Source organism: Manis javanica, chromosome 18 (genome assembly GCF_040802235.1).
Source record: "Manis javanica isolate MJ-LG chromosome 18, MJ_LKY, whole genome shotgun sequence".
Taxonomy (NCBI): domain Eukaryota; kingdom Metazoa; phylum Chordata; class Mammalia; order Pholidota; family Manidae; genus Manis; species Manis javanica.
Genome location: NC_133173.1, coordinates 9,842,697 through 9,867,602, shown reverse-complemented (window position 1 = coordinate 9,867,602; position 24,906 = coordinate 9,842,697). Strand labels below are relative to the sequence as shown.

Here is a 24,906-nt window from a genome sequence, read left to right as displayed (position 1 = left end):
TTGATTAGTATGCAAGATGGAGTGAGTTTTGTTCCCCATCTTATGACTCTGTCTCCTAAATGTGACCCTATCCTGAACAGGAGAAATAACTGAACTGTGTCGAGTTCAGTTGCACCCATCAGAGAGGCAATCTTCCCTCTTTTGCTCATGTGAAGGTAGGCAGGTAGCTCAGGAGCGAACCAATAATGTGGAGGAACTCTTAGGTAGGAACATGTAATGCATATATCTCCTGGGTGTCCAGATCTTATTTTAATTTGATCTGGATCTTCTTTTAAGGTCTCCAGTAATCTCAGGTTCTTCTCTGTTTCTGTTTCAACCCACACCACTTATACTGAATCCTCTTTAAGATGATATTTCTAGTTGTTTAGAAAAGAGATCATAAGAATCTTCCTGGTAATAAATTCTGCAGCCAGCAGTTTTATATATATATATATACACACATACATACATCATATATATGATACATTCATATACATATATATATATATGATACATACACACACACACACACACACACACACGCACACCTATATATCAGTGATAGAGCTGCCTTAGCCAGCTGATCATAAAACAGACATTTAACCTTGAATCTGAAAGATTGCCTCCAGCCCACATCTGCTCTGTGTGTTTGTTAACCCCAACGTGGTGTCCCTCAGACCTCTATTGAGAAGAGGGGCTCCTCTCTACTGCAGCCTTTCCCTGTGGGAATTTTAGAAACACTTACAAACAACTCAAAATTTCTTATCCACTGATAGTATCTTTAACTCTGCAGGGGAAATGTGTTCTCAGCCCTGGGCAAATAACCTTTGAAGCTTAAATCGGTCAAAGGGAGAAATAAAGTGGGAGAAACCTGTTTATCGTTTACAAGCAATCATCTACTTCTGCTGGCCTGGGTTTCTTGCGACCTGGCTGCAAAAAGACCCCTAAAATATCTCTCCAGTCCTGGTGCTGGCTCTCTCCACTCCTGGTGTAATCACTATTGATATGGAGATAGACTACCTCTCTCCACCCCCTGGAAACACCTACTGATATGGAAGTGCACTAAGGCCAGGTGAGAGAGTCTGGAAATACTGCAATTTTACCCACAGTATCCATTTAAGATGTTAGCACGAACATTGATTATATATATTAAAGCATCGTTGGTATTATTTATCTGGGACATTGGGAAGGATGAGAGGTAAACATATGAGCTCAGTTTGACCATTATTTATTGGAAGCCCCTCTCTTGCTGCAGCTCTGTCTCCTTCAGCCTTTCTTTCTCCCTTGGGGGTCAAGGCACTGGCTTTACAAGGCTCTCTTGCCACGTTTAATGCACCTTTGATTCACTATGCTACACTGTCATTCAGTGTGAAATATAAGTGAGTTCATTGAGCCACATATGAGAAATGCCAGTAGAGTTAGGTATGAATGCCCTATGGAAAAAGGATCAGCCTGACCAGTTGGGGCTATGCATGGGTACAGGGGGCCAGCACGACAGTCTTTACAAACGGAACACTTTGAGCTAACTCTTGAAGAGAAAGAAGGCACTCACTCACATAAGAGAAGACCCAGAACAGAGAGGACAGGGTATATCAAGGCATAAAATGGGGAAGTACAAGACACCATAGAACCATGAATAATTCTATGTGGCTACAGGGGAAGGAGTGAGTAGGGGATGAAGCAGGACACAAAATGAGTAGCCAGATCCTCAAAGGCTTTGTCTAGTGTGCTAAGCAGTTTGGAATTTACCCTAAAGGCAGCCGTGACTCACTAGAGGGTTTTAAACATAGGCATAACCTGATTAATAAAGGCTAACATTTAGTACGGATGCGCCAGGCAATGCTCTAAGTGCTTTACATGGATTAAGTCATTTGACCTCATGACAATCCGATGATGCAGATGCTATTCATAGCTTCATTTTCCAGTGAAGAAACTGACTCTAAAACCTAAGTTCCTCAACAACAGGTTCTCCATCTGTTACAGAAATTTCTAGCACTGTGTTGGCAGGATGAATGTATATTGAATGAATGAATGAGGGACAGAGGTTATACTCCCAGGGAAGGGCAGAATCAGGATTTGGAAGGGGGTGGCCTGACCCTGGAGCCATCACAGTTAACCCTTACCATTATTCTACATTACAAAGAAAAAAAGCTAACTTAGGTGGAAGGAGAAGAGACTGGAATCTGGTAGATATGGCGGGCAACTAACAATAGAATTGAAAGCATTATGTTACTCACTGAATATTAATTTGAATAATCAATGAATATTAATTTGAGGAAAAGCACTGTGAAAAAAGTAAATACTGTATGTTTGTTTCTTGTTTGTGGTTTTTTACTATCTTCTTCCACTAGAATCTATTCCTTATGAGGTTGAATAATCTTCCTACTTACTGTTGTATTCCCAATATCTCAAAGTGTTTCTCGCACAGAATAGTTGACCAAAAAATGTTTGTTGAATGAATGAATAAATGAATGGCTACATAAGCTTGAAAACTGCATATTGAATCTAGCTTTTGTGATTTAAGATCCACGTTGACATATTAATGGTAATAAACTGTTTTAATGTTTTTAACCTAATGGTCCCCAATTTCATTTTCCCTCACACCTTTTATTGTTAGAAGTAGCATTTTTCTTAGAATTAGTACATTGGAATTAAAAGGACTTTGGGGGAACTTCCCTTTGGGAAGTTTCTACTCGAGTTATTATTATAGCGTCAAGTTGTTTTATATTCTGTAAAATATCTAATGGTACCCATCGTTAATAAAACCAACTGTCTTGGACAATGACACAATAACCCAAGGAAAACAAGGGAAGTGTGGCCCATTTCGGTAAATAAAGTCAAGTGAGCAACACTGTCCCATAAGGCTTTGTGGGATCCGAAAAGATTCAGTTTCTGAGAACACTTACTGGGATGTAGAAAAAGGGAGGTAGACACCCACAGTCCTAGCATAAGACTGCCTGGTGATACGGATTACCGGATAGGGCTCATGACGCTCCTGGGACTGCTTGCCCCACACATCCCTTGCCCTTCCCCTGCTCTGCCTTCTCCCATGGATGTCTGGAGGGAGGTGAATTTGCAGGCTGCTTCGCCCAGACACCCTGTCTTCTGGCTTCCAGATGGACTCAGGCGATGGAAGGCACTGGTAAGAAGGGAGTGGGAGGACATTTTTCTTCATCCTTTACTGCTTTAGGTGGTACCTCCAGTAGCAGTGTTGTCCCCTCCATTGCCCCATTTGCTGGTGTACCAGAGCACCGTGGTACCAGTTTCTTTAGGGTGACATCATCACAGGAATATCGGAACACACCCTCCCCTTACGCCTCCCACTCAGGATGGTGGTGACCTGATGCTGCAAATTCCTGAGTTGCCTCGTTGTTTCCTATTTGGCTTCTGAACTGCTTCCTTGTCTCTGAAACCAACGTCCTGCATTCAATTCCCTCTGCTTTACATACTCAGAGCTGTTCTTGTTTTCTTAGTCATGTTCTAAATGATCGAGTCAACAACAATAATGAAAGGAAAGGGTGGGGCGCTGTTGGGATCCTGTTTGTGATGATGGTGTGTCTGTCCATCTGTGAAATGAGTAGTTTAGCTGCAAGAAGAACTTCCATCGTTGAAATCTGAAAGCTCAATAAATAGTATTTCCTAGAGTGTGAGCCAGGATCCTCTGTCTCAGAGTTCCCTGAAAAAAACTTGATTAAAGATACACATTCCTGGACTCATCTTTAAATGTTAGTTCTAGAAAATGTGACGGGGAATTTGCAATTCAGATGGTCCACAGTCTCTGATATTCTTGGGACTGTTTTGCAGAGAAGTGACACAATGTGTGCATCAAGGTGGATTGAAGAGTTTTTCATTTACTCTATTTGCAGAGATGCCAAATCAAGAAATTTAGAAGAATTTGGTTAATTTTGCAAATACCATATTTTATGGATCTCCCAAAAGTAAACTAAGTCTTAACCAGAGGTAAATATGTTTCACACACTTCTAAGAAATTTCACAACCCACAAAATCATGAATATATGAAATACAAAACTATGTGCAGACTAAAATTTCATGCCTGTCTTGCTAGATTTGTGATTGCCAAATCTGATTTTAGCATACTCCAAGGAAAACTAACTTATATAAGGGGTATCAGTATTTTGAATATGTTTCCAATAAAAATAAGTTTTTAGACTTTACTTAAAATATTCATCATCCAACATTTTCACACTAAACAGATAGTTCGTTTCAGTTATAAAATATGGTAATGACATTTTCTTAGTTTAAGATCTCCTATAAAGCGAAGGTTGAGGCGAGTACAGATAGTTTGTTCTGAGAAGGGAACTCAAAGAGGAGAAGGCACTGGGAAGAGGAGAAGCTAATCAAAGAATGTGCTGTCAAGGTGGTTGGGATAAGAACAGCGGGTGCTGGATGCCAGTAGGGGCCCTTCGGTGAGACAAATAGAATAAATGCATTTCAAAATTGCCTTCCAGTTGGGCAGAAGAGGGGAGCATTTACCCACCAGTCCTGTCCTTCATTGGCCAAGGGTTACCTAATGGTATGTTGACTTCTCATATTTCTAGGCATGTTCATAGGTCAGATGGCTGACTGGTTTTCTGCACCTATTCCATCCTGTGGTGGCTAGGTGACCCTGGGGCAAGCTGCTAAGAGTTTACACCTGCATATAGCTGTCGCTTAATAATGGTTTCTGTTAAAAGGTGGGCATAATATGATGGATAGTCCCAAAGCAGTCTGATTCCTTCTTTTTTAGGTATTTAATAATTATCAGAAATGATTCCCCAGGCAAAGAGCTGTGAGTTTTTTTCAAAGACACCAATTATAAATATTTTTCTCCTCAGAGATAGTTTTGTATTTTAAGTCTGGATTAGGTTTATACCCCATCTCTTCTCCTGCCCTGATGGGAAACATTTGTCCCTTTGTAGTTAACGTGCAAACCTTGGAAGGCACCCATGAAACAAAAGCAGGTTAAAATAAATTCCCTATGAGCTATGCCTTGAAATTGTTTATTTGTAAGTGGAGAGAGTCTTGTTGGACACTGAGCAGATTATGAAGTTACCACCGAAGGACTTCTAAGCATAGGTTACTTTTAAATCATTCTGATGGTAACGTAAGCTATGGCATGCTGGAACCATTTGAAAAAGTGCAAGACATGTCCCCTCATAGTTTCTTAGAATAAGCACAATGAGTCACTGTTTCTTCTCTGGATGGTCTCAAAGTTCTCCATTTCAGTTTCTACCCCAGCCTGCCCTCTGTGTTTCTCACTGCTTCTCTCCCTCTCTATTTTCTCTAAATAATTTTTAAACAGGAAAGAAAGGAAATAGCATTCTCTAGTTTTTTCTATTATTTCTGCTAGTAGAAATCCATTTTTATTTACTTATATGTAACCCTGCTTTCTTTGAGAAACTAGACTGTCCATGTTGGTTTATAACCAGGGTCTTGGATATTGGTAAGAACATAAACTTTGGAGTTTGCCAATTCTCAGTCTGAATCTTACTCCCCACCCCATAAAAACTGCATGAGTTTGAAGTGCTTTTTAACTTAGTTGGATCTCATGTTCCCTTCTGTGAAATGGGGCTAATAATATCTCCTTTGAGGATCATTGTGAAACTTAAATGAGGGAATAGATGGAAAAGGGTTTAACATAGTATCTGACACATAGTAAACATTTGACAAATGGTAATTATCACTAGTTGGTGCTGTCCACAATTTGTATTTTTCACATGCATCCTTAGATGTCATCTGTGAGTGCAACACTAAGTGTATAGACAGAATCACTGGTAAGTTCTTGAAATCAATCTTTTCTACTGGCTTTAAATCAATGCTCTTTGACCCACAGAGTTAACAAACTCTTGAGTGGAGAAATGCAAAGAGAAATAAGACTGAACTGAGTTGTTTAACAACAAATGTGAATGGCAGAGGTGATTCTTAAAAGAAACCTTGAAGCAAAACCTCTAGACATCTGACCCAGTTGGGAATAGGTAATGGAGGGTTGACCTGCCTTGAATGAGAAACTCAAATGGGAACCATTCTTTATTGAATTTCTCAAAGTCAGAAATAGCAAGAGGTATCGTTGTTGTGTCTGAATAAAATGCAATCTTCTGATGTTCATGATGAGGAAATGGTGATTGGTCCTCTGTCCTGCTCTTCAATGCTACCCAAAATGCAGTCAACACCACACAGTACAACAGTGAGAGTTGACTCAAGTTGATGATTCATGTGGGCAACGTGAAGGCCAGAAGAATGAGAAAATAAAGGTGCATTCAGGGTCTAAGCTATAAAATACACTAGATTGTATGTATAGTCCTGTATGTGAGTAAACCAAAAGCTTTTATATAAAGTTGGGGCTAAAGACCTTGGGAACTTCTCAAACATTTATTAACATATCTTGTTTGTGATACCAAGAAGGAAGGACTGGAGCATGATTGAACTGGGGTGAGCAGGAAACTAATCAATGGCCTTTGACTCTATTTGGAGAAACACTACGAGAGGGGAAGGGAAGTCAGGGAGCCAGAATTTCACAGGGTAGACCTAGAGATTGTCCAGGGGATGCATCCACTGGACGTGATAAGCAAGAGACCTGCCACCATAAAGGTGTTTTCTTCTGGGGAGCAGTGCTAACCTGACCTTCACGGACACATGATAACATCCAGACATCTTAGTGAGCAGCTTTTTGAATTTAAGAATTGCTTGCTGGCAGAGTTATGATTACACCTGAGGTCTGATCATCTTGAGGTGGGAACAAAGTCTTAAAACTGTTCATACTTTGTATAGCAATCTTATTTGAGCACAGACACTCTGCATTATGAAAGTCAAAATATAGTTATACAAGCTATTCGATCTGCTTGGAATATACATCTCCAGACCTCCTTGTGATGGACCCATCTTATCCTTTCAATCAATGCAGGAACAATTTCCTAACCAGCCTCTCTGAAATCATGTCACCTCTCTGCCACAGCTAGTTACACTCCTACCCTAAGACCTGATCCCTTTCACTGTGTTGGGTGAATTTCTCTTAGTGATTTCCCTATCTGATATGACCTTATTATTGATTCATTCTTGTTTGTGTATTGTATGGGTGTTTGCAAAGAAAAAATATACAACTCCCGTGAAAGGGAAAGCCCTGTCTGTCTTGCTCTAACCCCATCTGGATTAATCTGGCTTGTCAGATTCTAATATGTGCCTGAGCAAGCTCAGTGTCCCCGGAACCCGTTGGGAAGCTGCATTAAGAGACAACTTTTCTACTATTTTCAAATTCTGCCGGATGGTGATGATTGACCAAAATCCAGACTTGTGATGCATCATCTTAACCAATGTGCACAACAACAAAAAGGTGGTGAGCATTACCATCCATACTTCAGAGATCAGAAGACTCAGTTTCTTCAAAGTACAATAGTTTGTCCTATGTCACTGAGTGGGAAAGTGGCAGGGGTGGATCTATGTCCCCAGGGCCCAGGCTTTTCCAAAGAACATCTCCACTATGCTATGTATTGCTTTTCCTTGCTACTTTAAATTCTAGAGTCTTCTTGTCTCTACAACCTACAAACATCTCTGCAAGCAAAGCTAAATCAACCCAGCAGCTCAGACAATATGGCAAACATTGGCCACTGTCTGTGAAAAGTCTTTTGAAACCATTAATGCTTCCCTTCTCCTCTTTTTGAATGCATAATTCAAACTTATTCAAGTTTCCTCTCCCTAAATTAGCTCTTGGATGATCATTATGGGAAAATGCATCCCATTATTTTGGCCACTTTGCCCATTACACATTCTAATGCATTACTTAAACCAAACCACTTTCCTATGCCTGCATTATCCAAAATGATACCCACTAATCACAAGGGCTCTTGAGGGCCTGAAATGTGGCTGGTCCCCATTGATACAGCCTCTGAGGGCAACACACTGGATTGTGAAAAGTCTGTACACAAAATGAACATAAAATATCTCATGAATACTTTTTCGAGTACATGTAGAAATGTTAATATTTTGGATAGATTAGATTAAGAAAAATATGTTGTTAAAATTTATTTCACCTACCTTTTTAGTATGGCTAGAAAAAATAAATAAATTATATGCATGGATCACATTATATTTCTGATGGGCGGTGCGGGCCTTTGTAGTGGTAGTGATGTCAGTTCAACCCATCAGCTTTGAAGTACATTGCTATACCTGAGTGTAGAATAGTTTGTTTGGTGAGACTCACCATGCCATCCATTTTTATTTCTAGAACATATACCTAGCATTGGGTCTTTCTGAAATGATGTACGTTAAGAATGGTTCTGTGGTGGGGAACACCCCAGCTGTTCTGTAAGGTCAGTCTGATGGCCCAGCACTGGGACTTGCTTACAACAGCTTATTGTCTAAGTCAGGCTTGGGCTTTCTTATGTGCTCTGTGTTTGCAGCAGCAATTACGGCTTCTAGGGTCAGGCACTTTCAGGCCATTAATAACCAGTTTGACTAAAAGTCCATCAGCTTTCTAGCCATTCATTAAAATGCTAGGAAATGCCTTACCCCAAGGTCAATACTGCTTAGCTCAGTCATACTTTATGATTGGAAGAAAGAACGTTTTCCTCTTCATTGTCAATAGTATTGATTGGCAGTTCTTTGGGTGGCCCTGATCATTTTTATTTGCCCCTCCTTTGTTTTCAGCTGCCAAGGAGGTGACATCATCTTTCTTGTCACAATATGGACATTATTGCAATGCTGAAAGCCCAGTACAAGGAGATCCACTGTCAGACATTGGACCTCACCTCTTCATTATTATTGTAAAGTGACTCACAGGGTAAAGGAAATACAGGCAGGCAAGGCGGCCCATGCCATAAACGCTACAAGTCACTGGCCTGATAAACTACCATCTTTACCGCCAGCCACAATGGTCCCATTAAACTCAAACAGAAGAGTAGGTATGACTAATTCTTCCCTTTACCCGCCAAAAATAAATCACAGCACTGAACTGGAATGAGACACAGACTTTTCCAGGATAAAGAGTTGAGTTGGAGGCTGAAACATTGGAAACATTTTGAAAAGGAGCCCAGCAGCCCGAGCAGAGGATTGCTGAACAAGCTTCTTGGCCCAGATCCTTCCATGAAAGCTGAGTTGTTAGAGGCAGTTACCTTGACTTGCAGAATATGGTGGCATTTATGGAATTTTATTAGATATTAGACGTGCATTGTCTACATCAGTGGGTCACTCATTAATTCACTTATGTAAGCTTCTGTCCTTCAAAGACCTTTGCAAGTTCTTCATGTTTAGGGATTATATCTGATCTCCCCCAAAGCCATGTATCTGAAATTCACAGCAGCTTATGTACAAATATTTCGTTCGCATCTGATTCACTGAAGTTCAACTGCATGACCCAGAGCAAGCAATGCCTAGGATGTAAGAGGTAAGAAAGAACTTGGGTGTTGAGGCCAGGCACACAGCAGATTGAACCCAAATGTTTCAGTTTGGGTTTTGGATTCCTCATCTGTAAAATAAGGATGTTAATAAGTATTTTGCAGGATAAAATATATAAAGGCCTATTGACAGGGCTAGTGCCTTGTGGATAGGGGTTAGACCACAGTGGAAGGAAATGGCAGAAGCTTTTTATTACTTTTGATCAGAATCAGTATATTTATGTGTCCAGCCTCATGATTTACAATATGAAGCCCCAAATAACTGGTTCCTTTTTCAATTACCATTATTATTATTTTCACCTAGTGCCGACATTTTGGAATGATGTAGTAAAATTTAGTATCCAAGATTCAGGTTGGAAATTCATTATTAGAATGAATTGATTGAAACTTCTTGGAACTCTTTCATACCATGCTTCAGCTCCATGATATATAACCTGTTGTTACTGTGGTGGGATGGACATCTGCCCTTTGGACAGCCTAGGGAAGACAGGGATGAACAGGATACATTCTACAGTGAGAACTCATAGATCTAAATCCTAGTTCCCCCACTCAACTGTCACGTGACTCAGAGCAGGTTACTTAACCTCTCCATTACAGATTCCTCACCTGTAAGACAGAATAATAGTCTCCAAGTGATCTCTGCCCACTCATGTTCAAAGCAGCATTATTCACGATCCCTAAAAGGTGGAAGCAACCCTTGCCAATAAGCAGACAAATGGATAAACAAAATGGGGTCTGACAAAGTAGAGCCGTAAAAGAAGACACGCCAGCCCATTCTACAACATGGATGAATTTTGAAGACCTTATGCTAAATGAAATAAGCCAGTCACAAAAAGACAAATATTGTATGAATCTACTCATATGAGGTGCCTAGAGTAGTCAAAGTCATAGAAATAGAAAGTAGAATGGGGGTTGCCAGGTTCTGGGGGGAGGGAAGAATGGGAAGTTGTTTAAGAGATACACAGTTTCAGTTTTATAAGATGAGAAGAGTTTTGGAGACAGACGGTATCCACAGTTGCACAATAATGTGAATGTATTTACTGCACTGAACCTTACACTTACCAATGATTGAGACAGTACATTTTGTTATGCTTATTTTACCACAATTTAAAAAATTAAAATATGAAAATAATAGAAGAAAAATATCAATTGCTTTACATATTGTTGTTGTTATTGTGTGGATTAAAGGGGATAATGTCTTCCATGATGTACCTGGTGCTGGGCACGTAAGTGCAAGTCAAATAAATTGGAGGTGTTAAAAAAAAACTACAAAAGGACCATACTAACAACCAGCAATGGCATTTCTTTGAAATACACAGCTGTTAGCTCCACGCTAAGGTGGTGAAAGCTGGAAACAGGCCTAAGTATTTACCCCAAATCTGGAATGAAACAGCAATTAGAGGAAGGCCATGGTGCGGTCGTCTGCAAAGAGAAGAGACTCAGTCCAAGCAACGATGAGTGTTCATCTCTTTGGGGCCAAGACTGAATTGTAAGCAGAGCCAGCGCGGAGCGACAAAGAGGGGAGGCTTGGTGAATTAGTTCAGGCAGGGGAGGGAGGCGAGAAGGAAGTCCCACTGTGGTGGGAGGTTACTGGGTGTGCCTCCAGCCCACCTAAAATGCAGGCCTCTGAACACAGCCCCTGATACACAACTGGGCATTAATATCCCTCATTATAAATCTTTTCACAGGCCTTCACTCACTTGAATGCATCTTTTCCTTGAAGCTAACAAGCTTGGAAAACTTGTCTCTCTTAACCAAACATTGTGCACTAGGAAGATTTTTTTTTTTTTTATTCAAATAAGAATATTTCCTAAGCCACCAAGATGGTTCAGTCCCTGTCGGGTTAGCAGGGTCTGTCTCACCCTGGCACATGACTGAGCCCAGCTGGGGCCAGCTAAGGTCAGACAGCAGTGATTTTTTCTCAAAGGCCTGGGTCAATCACTCTTTCAGCTCACTTGTGGCACTACCCCTGCGACTCTGGCTACACTTCCTTCTCCTGATCTAAAATATTCCAGTTTTTAATTAGTTACAGGCCAGCCGCTGTGACTGCCCCATCTGCACAATGTATATGTGCCAATTCAAAGTCTGAAGCTGATGAACTAATACAGCCAACTGAAGACCTGTGGAAGGACGCAAATGGAGCCACAGTGCTGCTGGAAAGATCGCCGAGAGTGGCTGCCAGCACCCAGGCCCTTTCCCAGCCAGCCCTGAACCACAGGCCTGTTATGAAAGGACTACTGAATTCCATATTCTGCCCCTGCCTGTCCTGAGACCAGAGGACGAATGAAGCGTGGGATGCAATCTCCCTGTAATTTGGGGGATGTGTCCCATGATCCATACCTTCCTTGGCTGAGCACATGTTAGTAGAGGGCATGGCCAAAATCCAACAAAGGCCAGGAGAACGAAGAAATAAATAAATGCAAGTGTAGTGCCATTACCATACGCAGCCTTATTTGGCCCTGAAATCCAGAGCTATGCCCTTTGCATTGACGGCTCAGTGTCACCTGCCTCTTCTGTGTTTGACGGCTTTGGGGACTGTGTGACCGGTACTGTCCCCTAATAGTATTCCTTTCCACTTTTTTAATATGTAAAGAGGAAAATATACATATCTCTATATATGTGTGTAATACAAACACACACATGTCTGTGTGTATGTATATTTATGTATGAAATACAAGTTTGAATTAATGCATTTAAATTTAATGTCCTCTTTTGTATTGTACTTTGACACAATACAAATGTTCAAATCATAATCCCAGAAATAAAATAATATTATTCAACTGGTAAAATTTCTCATATCAACAGGGATTATGTTTGGTAGACCTCTGTTCCAATTTTATTAGACACGTGACAGATGCCAAATCATCCCATTTTGAGTGCCCTCTAAAAACATACTTTTAATTAATTTACTTATTCATTTATTTGATGTGTATTTATTGAGTGTCTACTATGTGTCAGGCTAATCTACTGTTTAACAGTAAGCAATTAAAAAAAAACAGACACATGAAATCTCCTATTTCATGAAATTCATATTTTTGTGATATGAATTATTTTCTACTTATTTCCTTTCAAAAAAATAAAAAGGAGTGTGCCCCAAATACTTATTCGTTATTAGTTCACTGTCATATTATCATAACTTCTCTTAGTTTTAAGGTCATATTTTTAAACTCTGTGGGTTACATTTGCCCTTGAGAGTTCCTCAGTGTCATTTCCCTATCACAGGGGAAATGGCATAGGCCTCCGTCCCTGTGCCACCCTGCAGCTCACTGACCCATCCCACAAAGACTCTGGGGCTCATAATGGTGGAATCAGACTTTTCAGGCTGGGAGTGTATGCTTTCCCAGACTGGCATATGTACAGATTCCGGTTGAGATAATAGGAAAAGCACAGTCATTTTCACTGAACTGAATAAAATAAGCAGTCACAAGATGGCTCGCTGCAAAGCCCTCTTAGAGGAAAGGTAAAACAAAACCTCCTTGTATTCCAGTGACACTGGTGTGCAAACAGCAGAGTCTCACATCTACTTGGCAGACCTCCTGTCCCTCTCTTCAGCCTGCCTGTTGAATTGGTCTTGAATGTCTCCACAGGTCCAGGTTTAAGGAGGAAAATGCCATATTGCATGTCTCAACATTTCTTATGGTAACTCTTCCGCTCTGTGCCGCAGAACCTTATTTCCCCATGTGCAACCTAATCCCTCCTTTTATTACTCCAGTCTCTGCATTTCTAAAGAACAGTGTCATCACAAAGCAGGAAGTGTTTATCAAAGACAATCAGGTAGAAGGAGAGAAATATCTTGCAGAGATTAACCTGCACCGAGGCAGTAAAATGAGAAAAGAAAATTGGGAATGGAAGCTTCTTTTGATTTGGCTTCACCTCGTCGGGATTAGCCGGGTTTACCTATGACCTGTGGTGTTGACCAGGCCTGTCAGTTAAAACTAAACACAGTTCACAGTGGCAGCCAGCCAAAAACATAAATTCTGCCAAAAACTAAACATTGCAGAAGGTCTGCCTAGTTTCAAAACATCCATGCCAGCTCCCTAATACACCGTGTGTTGTGGGTGTGGTTTTACAGAGGCCCTGGGGGAGTGGTCTGCAGGAAGGGGGTCAGTTCTTGGAAGCCCCCAGCTCTCTACATTTGGGGAAGGGTCTCAGGCTTTTTCTTCACTGCTTATGAAATGAAACAGGTTGGGTGTGGGGAAATGCTAATAGAAAGGGCCATTTGATGTGGTAATATGCTCACTGAATAGCTTCAAGAAAAGAAGTTTCCAGAGAGTCACAGGGGAACAGAGAAGGATTATGAAGAAGTACAGGGGTCTGTGTGGGCCACTCCTTTAAGATATTTGAGGGTTTAAGTAAGGGCACAGTAGAGGGTAGTAAGAAGGTTTAGCTTAAGGAAATGAGGACTGCTATTTTGTTTTATTGTCTATTTTAATATCAGGGGAGGTCTAAGATTATCTCATATAGCTCTACATCCCAGGATAGGAATGGCACGGTGACATTTGGGAACCACATAGATATACCCAATGTCTTGGGAATGTGGGAATCTGTAAATAAAAGTGCATGCATGTCTAAGAATAAATACACGTGCATATTTTACTGTTTTTGTTTAACAAATATTTTTGAGAGATTTCTGTGAGCTGAGTGCTGAAAATAACAATGAACTCTTCCCTCCAAGCACTTAACATTTAATGGGAGATTTAGACAAGCAAGCAGGCAGTTAGGAAGGATGGAATAAGGACTTTAGAAGGATAAGCACAGAGCACCGCTAAAGGTATACAAGAGGGGCATTCTACTCAATCCTAGGGGGGTGTCAAAGAGATCAAGGGAGTTTCTGGAAGGATCTGGAGGACTATGGGAATCAATTCAATTAAAGGAAAGGTAAAGAAAGTCTTCCAAGCACAGGAAATGGGATCTAGAAAGTGCTGTCATGGAAGGCCTGTAGGACAAAAAGATATTTGAGTAGAGCCCCGGAAGAGGTGAGGGAGTCAGCCAGCCCCACGCATCAGGAGAAGGTCCTGAGAATGCCACGCATTTGCGTTCAGGGAACCATGAGGAAGGTCATAGTCCACCAGTCCATTACAAGCAGTCTTTTCTGATTTCCAGTCCCCACTGGGCTATAATTTCTTCCATTAATTCTTGGAAGCACCACCCATTGGTCTTTCCACCCCTGTCCTCTCTATAATGCATGGACATATTATAGGTGGGTTCCTCTTCAATTTCAAGCCAGACTTTGAGTTTTCTTGCTCATATTTGTGAACAGCCCCAAACCAAGTTTTCTCACTGAGCCATTATTGTGTATTATGTAGCCCAGCTTCAGCCGTTTCTCTCTTACCAAGGGCTCTGGCCTCCCTCCCCTGTTCTGGGCCAGGGCCCTGAATTGCCAGCGCTGTTGGTAATTCTGCTCCCAGGAAGGAGAATTCCTCTGCCATCACAGCCCTGACTTCTGTTTAAACCCACATGGTCTGGAGGCGTCTGTTGCAGTTCTCTACCCTCCTCAATAGATCCTTCAGGATCCCTGAGATCAGTGCTCCCTGGTAAATATCAAGGATCCTGTCCCTGGAAATTAGAATTTAGATCTGCCAGGCAACCCCTGAGACGTTATGCCCTGCCACCCACTCTCCATTTCAACCTCTTTCCAAGGGGTGAAGGTCCTAGCGGGCTTTGTGGCTGTAATTATGGAAATCAGGACAGCTTAATTCAACATGCAGCATTTGAAGGTGATTTGGGTCAGAAGGGACTTTATGAAAGGAAAAGTTTGCAAGTTCTGGGGGGTGATGGTCCCCAGCTAAGGACCCTGGAAATGGCCTCTCTTGTTTCCCTACTCAAATTTGCATGAATACACAAGAGAAGGTACAGAAATGGCAACTGACGCTGAGAACACTGCCTAGGTTCTCACCCTCTGGGAAGACTTTGCCAAAAACCAAGCTGATGTGACGGGTGGTCTAACTAGGAGGGCCATTATCTGGCTTATACCTACAAATACGCATGTGACTAGGTACCTAGCTACAACTGGAAATCGTCTTGATTCACTTGATCTTTTTTTAAAAATCTGATATTTAAAAGTATACATTCAGTTTTCAAAATAGCAAGTAATTCTATTTGAAAAAAAGGGTATAATATTCATTTCATCCAAATAGACCCCGAATCCATGTTCCTCAGGAGCAACCACATATATCTAGATTTTCCTACACATTTGATGTTTTCAGTTTTAAGGATCATCTATTATGTTCCACTACAGAAGATGAGAATTCATACGTTCTTAGATCCTTCTCCTCTATAGATACATTTCCTTTCCCTCCACCATCATTACCATTCTCCTAATATAAACATTCTACATTTTTTAATTATATATAACTAGCTAATATCCATAAACTAAATCCTGTAGTATGCTATAATTATCTTTCCTTTCTTGGGCAAAAGTTTGGTTTTCCTAGAGTTCTTAAAACATTTTTTTTGTTTGATTGCTTTTCTATGTGTCTACTAGTAATTCTTCTTCCAAACATTCTGACAGATATATAAAACACATCTCCAGGAAGTCAGACACACCAGATAATCTAAGAGTCCCATCTTGTATATGTTACTCCCAGAACTCTCTCTCCTGGTGCTCCAGCCTGGACTCTTAGGCATGCTTCTAGTTGGTTATCTATCACTGTGTAAAAAATAATACTAAACTCAGTAGCTTCAAACAACTATTTTAGCAGCTCTCACGGCTCCAGGCTGCTCAGCTGCACAATTCTTACTAGGACATCAGGCAATTGAGATATCTCAGGAGTCTCCAGGCCATTAGCTAGGGTTTTCTCACAGAGGGACAGCATCAGGTTAGTTGAACTGTTTTCATGGTGTTAAGCTTTCTCCAGTGTTTCTAAGTCAAAATGTACCAACACTTTTTAATGTCTGGACCTAGAAGTCCCAGGATGAAATTTCTACCCAGTTCTATTGATCAAAGAAGTCAGAAATCCTGCCGAGATTCAAGAGGAGGGGAAATTGATCTTATTTCTTGACAGAGTGACAGCATAGCCATATTGCAAATAAGCACATGGGATGGAGGATCTTTTGTGTCTGTATTTGAAGACACGATTTCCTAAAGCTGCATAATGTCTGACTCATGAAACTTCCGTCCTTCACCATCTTGAGTGTTTTCTTCCAGCACCTGTATTAGAGCGCTCTGTCCCAAATGGTAGCCATTAGTCACATGTGGTTATTTAAATTGCTTCAAATTAAATGAAATTAAAAATTCAGTCACACTTGCCACATTTCAAGTTCTTGCTCTGGCGAGTAGCTACTGAATTGGACACTGTAGATAAAGAATATTATTGCCGTTATCTCAGGAAGTTCTATAACACAGGTCTGATTTGGAGAATTTCTTTAAATATCTCTTCTGTAATAGACTCATGATACCCTCTGTCCCACATCTTCCTCTTTCTTGATGGACTCTTTGCCTCAGTGGAACATATCCATCAGGGTGTTTCTAAGAAGTTGCACAAGGATGGTACTTTTTTGAGATCTGACATGTCTGAATATGTCCCTACATTGTCCTTACCTTTGATTAATATTTTGACACGTTAGAATTTTGAGGGAAACATTTCCTCCAGGAGTTTGGAAGGAATTACTCTATTGTCTTCAAGTTACACTGTTGTTTTGAGAAGTTGGTAAACATTCATTCTTTATATGTGATTTCCCCCTCCCTGTATCTCAAAACATTTAAGATTAGGAAGATATCATCATGTTCTGGAATGTTAATGAAGACATGCTCTAAAAGGCCATTTTTCATGCATTCCCCTAGACATTCAGCAGGCACATTCAATAGGACAACCATATTCCTGAGTTCTAAAATTTATTCTATATGATTTAATCGATCATTTCTTCCTCTCCATGTTTCATTAGGAGACACCACATGTGAGTATTCGCAGTTCTTTTTTTTCTGGACTGGGTCAGTTTTTTCAGAAAGATTAATGCCTAGGACATCTTGACTAGAGTATATGCTGGTCTGTTGGCATCCTAGGAGCAGAGCAAAAGGGAGGGAGTTGGGCTGGGCAGACAAACTTTCATTCATCTCCCTTTTTGTATTCTGGAGTCCTCCACAAGCCCTGCTCAACTCTGCCACCACTCCCACCGTCTCTGTCATAGGTACTAACACACCATGATTACACCTCTCTAGGCAGTAAACGTTGCATCTTATATAGATTAGAGGAGGAATAACCACCTGTCTGCATGGGCTACTAAAGGAAACCTCTGCTTGTTACGTGTGCTTTCATCAGCTCTGTTGTCAGACCAACTGCACACTTTCCTTCAGAGGCACCTGCAACCTCAAATCTAGGACCTCTGCAAGGTTCTCTGGCATGAACTGGCTTGCTATGTTCTGGCTTCCCTGCTGGTGTACAGTGAGATCAGACTTTCTCTGCTCTTCCCAGTCAGCTTCCAGTCAGCCAGGGCCTTTCTGTTGGCCGCTACAGGGTTATCATGAGGAACCAGAGATAAGCGCAAAGTGAAAAGTCGTCTCACAAAGCAGACAGTCTGGGCTTTCTTTCGTTCTCCACCCCAGCTTGTGCTTTTGTCTTGACTTCCATTTGGAAACCAAAGTTCCCAGGAAGAAGTTAGAACACCCTTGGATGTAAAGTGAAAGAGAGGTGAGGGCTGGAAAAATGGGTCTCATAAAGTCTCGTTCAGCTAGCACCATTCTTTGTTCACCTCTTCTGCAGAAAGATAACAGCAGATTGCATTTGAAAAATGTATTCAGGAATAAATGTCCTTGTTATGTAAGTAAGAGGGCTAAGCAGTAGTATTTAGAGATTTCTCTTCTGCAGACCAGGAAAAATACCAGATAAATATCTGCTAGTCAGCTGAAATTTAAGAGAGAATTTCCTTCAAAATACCTTCCAGATTAAGCAAGAACACCATACCAGATGAGGGAGAACATTCCAGACCCATTTAATGAATGAGTCATCTGAGGATCAGTGCCCAGAAGATTCTTCCCTGTGTGTGTTCCCGCATGCACTCCTATACATACATGCTTATTCCGATTCACATAAACTGTTCCATTGTATGAGAGATGGAAAGTTTCCTGGCTCATTTACCAAAGTTGTAAAACTGCTAACAATAGCCAACACAATCCCAATAATAAAACATAAAGATGAATTTTATTCACAAATATAAATGTAAAAATATTAAATGAAATACCAGTAAATCAAGTTCAGCAAACTATTAAAAAAATGACTTATGGACAACCATGATTTATTCCACAAATTCAGCTTTTTCTAAGGACATTTATTGCCAATATTAACTCAATGTCAAATGATAATAGACATTTGAATAAATTGATATCCATTCCTGTTTTTTAAAAAGCATATTTCAGAATAGAAATAGCAATTTTAACATGCTAAACAACACAATATTTGGGATGTATTAAGCATCAATAAAGGAAAGGTTTTATTGGAAACTGGGTTGGGCGTACTGTTTAAAACATTAAATGACAAGTCAGGAACAGCAGTGATAACAACAACCAGATTTTTTATTTGCAGAGCTTCTCAGAAGTTTTTATATGCTAATATGCATGTGAATGTCCAAGAAGATATTTAATACATGGTTTAACTATTAATCCTCTTTCCTTCCTCATTGACATGCTTTGGGACTCATTTCTTTCATGACACAGATGTCCATTCTCAATGCTATTAACTTTGTTCTGGAAGATCTAGTCAATGCAATATGGCCAGGAACAGATACAAAGTTACAAATATGGTAAAGGATTATAACTTATCGTTTGTTACCAATGACTTACTTGCCCTTTTGGTAAAACTAAGAGAGCCAACTGAAAATTATGTATACTGGAAAAACAATCTCTTTCCTAACAGCAAAAATGACAAAATGATACTGAGGCACAGTTATCTGTATGAACTGGATACAACAATAAAGACACAATATAACTTTACCAAGAGACAGAAGACCTAGAGAAATAGCATAGTGTAACCAGATAGGAGATACACAAACATTTGTTTTCCAAAATTAACTTTAGGTTTACTATCATGAAAGTCACGATGTTATTTATGTGAGTGTAAAGGTGAAAGAGAAGAAGGTTGATAATGTGTCTCTACATCTGGGAGAATAAATCCTGGAGAATTGCTAAAAAAAAAATCCTGCAAAGGGAAAGGAAAATAGATTTGACTTCATTTGCCTTTATGTCGAATAAAAATATCTTGCAAAGCTGCACTAGTTAAATAATGGGGTAATATTTCCAGAAAAAAACAGGCAAAAAATGAAATGAAATTGAATCATAGTATGTACACAGTTATTTTAATGGACACATTTGTGAATATTATTAGAATACACAATAAACTTGCCATCACAAATAGCTGAGAAAAAAGGAAGATGGTATCATAAACTCTTGGGACAAGTGATTTACTCTTGGAAAACAATAAAGATGTTGCCCTTCTTCACAGCCCAAGCCAAAATGCACATCCAAGAGACTAAATAGTTAAATGTAAAAAGGTAAAACCATAGAAGAAATGGAAGAAAATACAGTTGAACATGTAACTGATTTGGGGGTGGAGTCTTCCTAATCGTAAACTCAAGGAAGGGTGCAAACAAAATGATTGATGGACCTGAGGATCTAAGCGGGAAAACACCTCTATATACCAATGGACTTCTTAAGATTAAAAGGCAAATACTCATTGGAAAACATTTGAAAACTATGAAAAGTACTCATCAAAATCAATGAATGAAAAATAAATAGAAATATGAGTAAACTCATGACTAATTCCAGAAGTACAAATACAAATAGTAACTATAAACACAAAAGTCCAACTCAGTGATTATCAATGAAATGCAAACTCAAAAGCAAGTGTTATGTCATGTCATGTTCACTAACAAATTAGCAGAGATTTAAACATGCTTAATCTTTGTAATGGCACAATGATAAATATGTGCCAAACACTGTTTGTGAGAGTGTAAACTGGCATAGTTTTTCTAGAAAGTCATTTAGGAACATACATCAAGTCTTGAAAACATTTGTAATTTTTGACCAGATATCTTTCCTTTTGAGAATACAACCACTAAAAAGAAGTTAAAAACACAAAGAGTAACATTTGAAAATGTCCGTCACAATTTTTATTTATTAGTTTAATTTATTAATAAAAATGGGGGGAAGGCAACTACTTCAAAAATGAAGAATGATTACATACATTGTGATGGGTCCAAATAATGAAATGTAATATTACATTAAAATTTATATTTTAAAAGAATATTACTTAACATCAGAAAGGGTTGTGCTAAACATTGTATAAAGAAGGAGAACACAGAAGTATATGTATATGATGATCCTGAATTTTCTTCAAAGAAAACTAGATGATAGGAAAAGAAACATATTGAAATGGTTATCCATGTATGATTATGATCACTTTTAAATACTCAAAATAAGTTTCAGCACTTAAAAAATCCCTAAAATAAAACTAAACTAAAATAAAATAGAATAACACAACTTATTCTATTATAAACATTAGAAATAGTTGAATGAATGAATGCATTTCCTCCCAGAGGTTTATCCTATTCCTAAAAAGGACCTGGGGAGTCTACCCTGAGCTGTATTTCTGGCAGTCTTGTCAGTCAGCCACAGCATGAACACTAAAAACTTGGTTAAGAGAGACTGAGGCCCATCCAGTTTTCAAGAGGGAAAAACATGGGAACCCTAGAAAATCTTACAGATGTAAATCAGCTATGCAAATTAAAAAGCCTACATTACATTAGTCATACTACTTTTCCAAAACAATGACCAAAACAGTAAAACATTCACGAGGTTAGATGAGCACTTGGGGACAGATCAATTTGCAATAATGCTTCAATCGTCATTTCTTAGGTTTCTATCTGCTAATGACTTTTAAGATCTTATTTATCATCTCAACAACAGCTTCCATCACATGATTCTCTTACTTTTCTTCCATAGTGCACTGCTTCATCGGTTGTTGGTCGTGACTTCTGGGTGGTTGTGGTTTATTCCTTGAAAACAGATATTCTTTGAAACCAATGTTAAGGCCAATGTGTTTATTATTATTGCTTATAAAAATGTTGAAGTCTGCGGAAGAATCAAGCAATGGTGATGATGGTGGAAATGTCCCCTTTCTGAAATAAAGGCAGCTTTAGCCACACCACTGGGAGTAATTAGCCTCATTAACTGGGAGAATTAATGGGAGAGCTGGGATGCAGAATTTTCTTGGGAAGATAGGTATTTTCAGCTTCTATAATGAGCCCACTCTTGGTTTTCATATAGTAATCACAGAACAAAATAACTCTAAAATCTGTTAGCCGATTGGCATATTCTTCTGAATCACACTTCCCTCCTTATTCCCACCCGTCCCATTTTCAAAAAATTTTTCTAGGAGAAGTTCCATCTGAATAAAGTGCTGATCAGGTGCCCTTTTCTGGCTTATTCCTGTAGTTATATGACTGTACTTTTTTAAATAATGGTCCTAATCTGAATTTGTTTATATAGCACAGAACACTCTACTTCAGGAAGAATTGCAGGTGGTTTACAAGACGAAACAAAACACATTCGACTTAAAAGTTACAAAAGAAACATTGACATCTTGAAGAACTTCTGAATTAGTAGGTCAGAATGCCCCACTTTATTTGCCAGGCTTGTTAGTAGAGCTGCCAGTGAGCCAGAGAGCCCCCTGGCAGACATCTGTGCTGAAGCACAAAGACCTCTGTCTATTTGCTCATAACAAACAGGAAACATTTCATCTCCAAGAAATCCAAGCTTTGAACATTGCTTAGTCTCATGGCACAGGGAGCTGGTGACCCTTTGGTTATCTGCACAGATTCCCATTCTTGTGGAACAGCTGTGCCTCCATATCCCCAAGGCACTCTGTGGTCCCTGGTACAGCATACAGTCACAGGCCCAGAGAGACTCTCAGAGCTCTGTTACTCAAGTACTTGGTTTTAAGTTGCCAGATGGGAATTGGAAAATATCTCTGTGACTCTGAAACTTCAAAGGCAAAGAGATGGTATTTCATCATTAATTTCCATCTGCCTCCATTGGATAATCCCCTCCATAGGAAAAGAAGGCTACAAATTTTAATAAATTAGTTATAGTAGTCCAGCTCTTAAGAAATGTATCATCTAGCTAATGTGTTTCCATGGCCTTCTGACAATGAAGTTCAGAATTCTGTACAGGTTGCTATCTAACATGCATGACATCCATGCAAGATAATATCTGTGGCCTAGGTAAAATGTTTATGCATTATGTCCAGTAGCATTTATATTTTAATATTTACAAAATAATTATTGCAGTGGTTGCTAGCAAGGCAGTCTTTCCATTTCATGGATGGTATGTAAAATTTAATTAGGGCTAGGTTCCATTATTTGGGTGAAAATACTAAATAGCTTGTTTTATGTGTATAATTTACAAGTGCATTTGTATGTATGTGATATGAGTGTGTGTCTGTGTGTGTATATATATATAATAGTATGGTATTATATGTATAATATAATACATATTATATTATATTATATTACATATCATATTATGTAATATGGTATCATGTTATATTACATATGTTTTTCCTCAAGCAGGATTCACATTTTGACATACAACATGATACCTAAACTAGACCTTCTATAAAGGACCGTGCATACCATCTTGACCCTTGTCACTGATGCAGTTTCTCCATCTCCTTTGCTGTTTTGCAAAAGACTAGTCACTGGGCTGAGAACTGAGGGTTTACAACAACCTTTCTACAGTATTACAGTTTGAGTGTATCTCTAGGTAGTCTAGTGACATTTAAACAGCAGCACTAATTCAAGTCTCTGAACTATATCCTAGTGTTATCAGTCCAGGTGACAGAACATACCTATGAATCCTGTCCAGGACATTTTAATGACACCTCTGAAGGGCTTACTGCTCCTCCCCATGGATCAGGAAAACTGTGCCAGCTCTCGTTGCAGTTCAACATGCTGCCCTCCTGGTTACTTTGTATGTCTTGGATTTAGAAGGTACAGTACTGGAATATCTAATCTTAGCATATAAACTCCCCTAATTCTCCAGCAGAAACTGCAGCGTGTCTTGAATTTGAGCTTTAAAATGGAACTTAATTTGTGGTGCCAGGACGCACTCTTCAAGGTCAAAGGTGGCGGTACAGGAGAGGCGCGCTCCATCCAATTGACTTTCCAGCTGAGCATAGATTCCACTCTCACAGGCCAAAGTCAGCAGAGTTGGGAATCATAAACAGGAGGCCTGGAACAGTCCCCTGAAGCTTAGGCAACTGAAATCTGGCAGGGAGAGTCCGACAAGCAATTCAAATAGGTCCCAAAACACATCTGTGGAAGTGAGGAAGGATCTAGCAGAGCCAGTCCAAACCAGCAGGGGGGTTTAGATAGGAAAGGTTGAAAATTGCCCTCTTGGCACGAAAATTAACCAACAACATGTGTTAAATGCCCAAGATGGGCCAAGTGTTGTGCCAGGTAGCATGCAGGAGGGGAGAGGTGGATATACAGCCGTACGCTGTGTCTTTAGAAAGCTTAAATCTAATAGGTTTGTGAGGCGCGGGAAAGACACAGGCCACACACATTGCCTGGGGCTTCTCCATTCTTCAGATCCTTCTGACACTTTATTTCCTCATCAACATTAAGAGCTTTATAAGCTTAATTTTTGGTCAAACTATACCGATAATAATTTGCAAACCTCAGAACCTTATTTTTAATAATGGTTGGAGGAGGCTAAGGGAATGCTCAAAATAAAAAAGGCAAAAAGAAAGATGAATCAAATTTGAACTGGTTCAGTTAAAGAAGTAAAAGAATTAAGAAAAAAGCCTGGAACAACAACAACAACAAAAATCATAGACTGAAATGATTCTTGATGAGGAGAGAAGCGATAAAGGAATTTTAAAAGGGAATAAATATTTAAGACTCATTACTTCCTAATTATTTCACTACATTTTACTTTTATGGATACTATCAAGGTTGAGTATATCTTATCTATATGATGGAAATACTATGTAACCGTGAGCTACACTGCCTCTTTTCCTGACTCTTTTGATTGACACCCAGCCACCATGGGAGCTCTTACACCACAGGAATCAGCAAAAGATAAAAATACATAGAGTACATGAAGTTATATGCGTTAGGGGCCAGGGCAGCATGTCTCTGCATAAGCCTGGGTGATTATTTTGTTTGTGGTCTAAACCTAAGGAAGTGATTACAGAGAAAAGATTTATAATGCAGACTGAACTTAAACATGTTAAATGTTTATCTGCTACATTGTGAATTGCACAAGTGATTAAAAGCCCTTTTTTTCACAGTATTCAGTTATTATCTGATTCAGCAAAAGGATGAATAAGTGGAATTTTGATATACATATTGGTTATTTCACTTTCATCTTTTTCACTAAAGTAAAAGAAAACAACCAACATTTGACCCAATGATTCCACTTCTAGAATTTATCCAAAGAAAACAAAATCCCTGTTTCAAAAAGGTAGCTCAACCCTATGTTTATTATCACATTATTTACAATGGCCAACACATGGAAGGAACGAAAGTGTCCCTCAGTGGATGACTG

General features: G+C 39.5%; 1 long non-coding RNA gene across 1 annotated transcript in view; it reads right to left on the bottom strand.

Moving 5' to 3' along the window:
- The window catches only part of LOC118968716 (uncharacterized), a 352,931-nt gene that overhangs the window by 3,561 nt on the left and 324,464 nt on the right, over nucleotides 1-24,906 (bottom strand). The window lies entirely within an intron of this gene.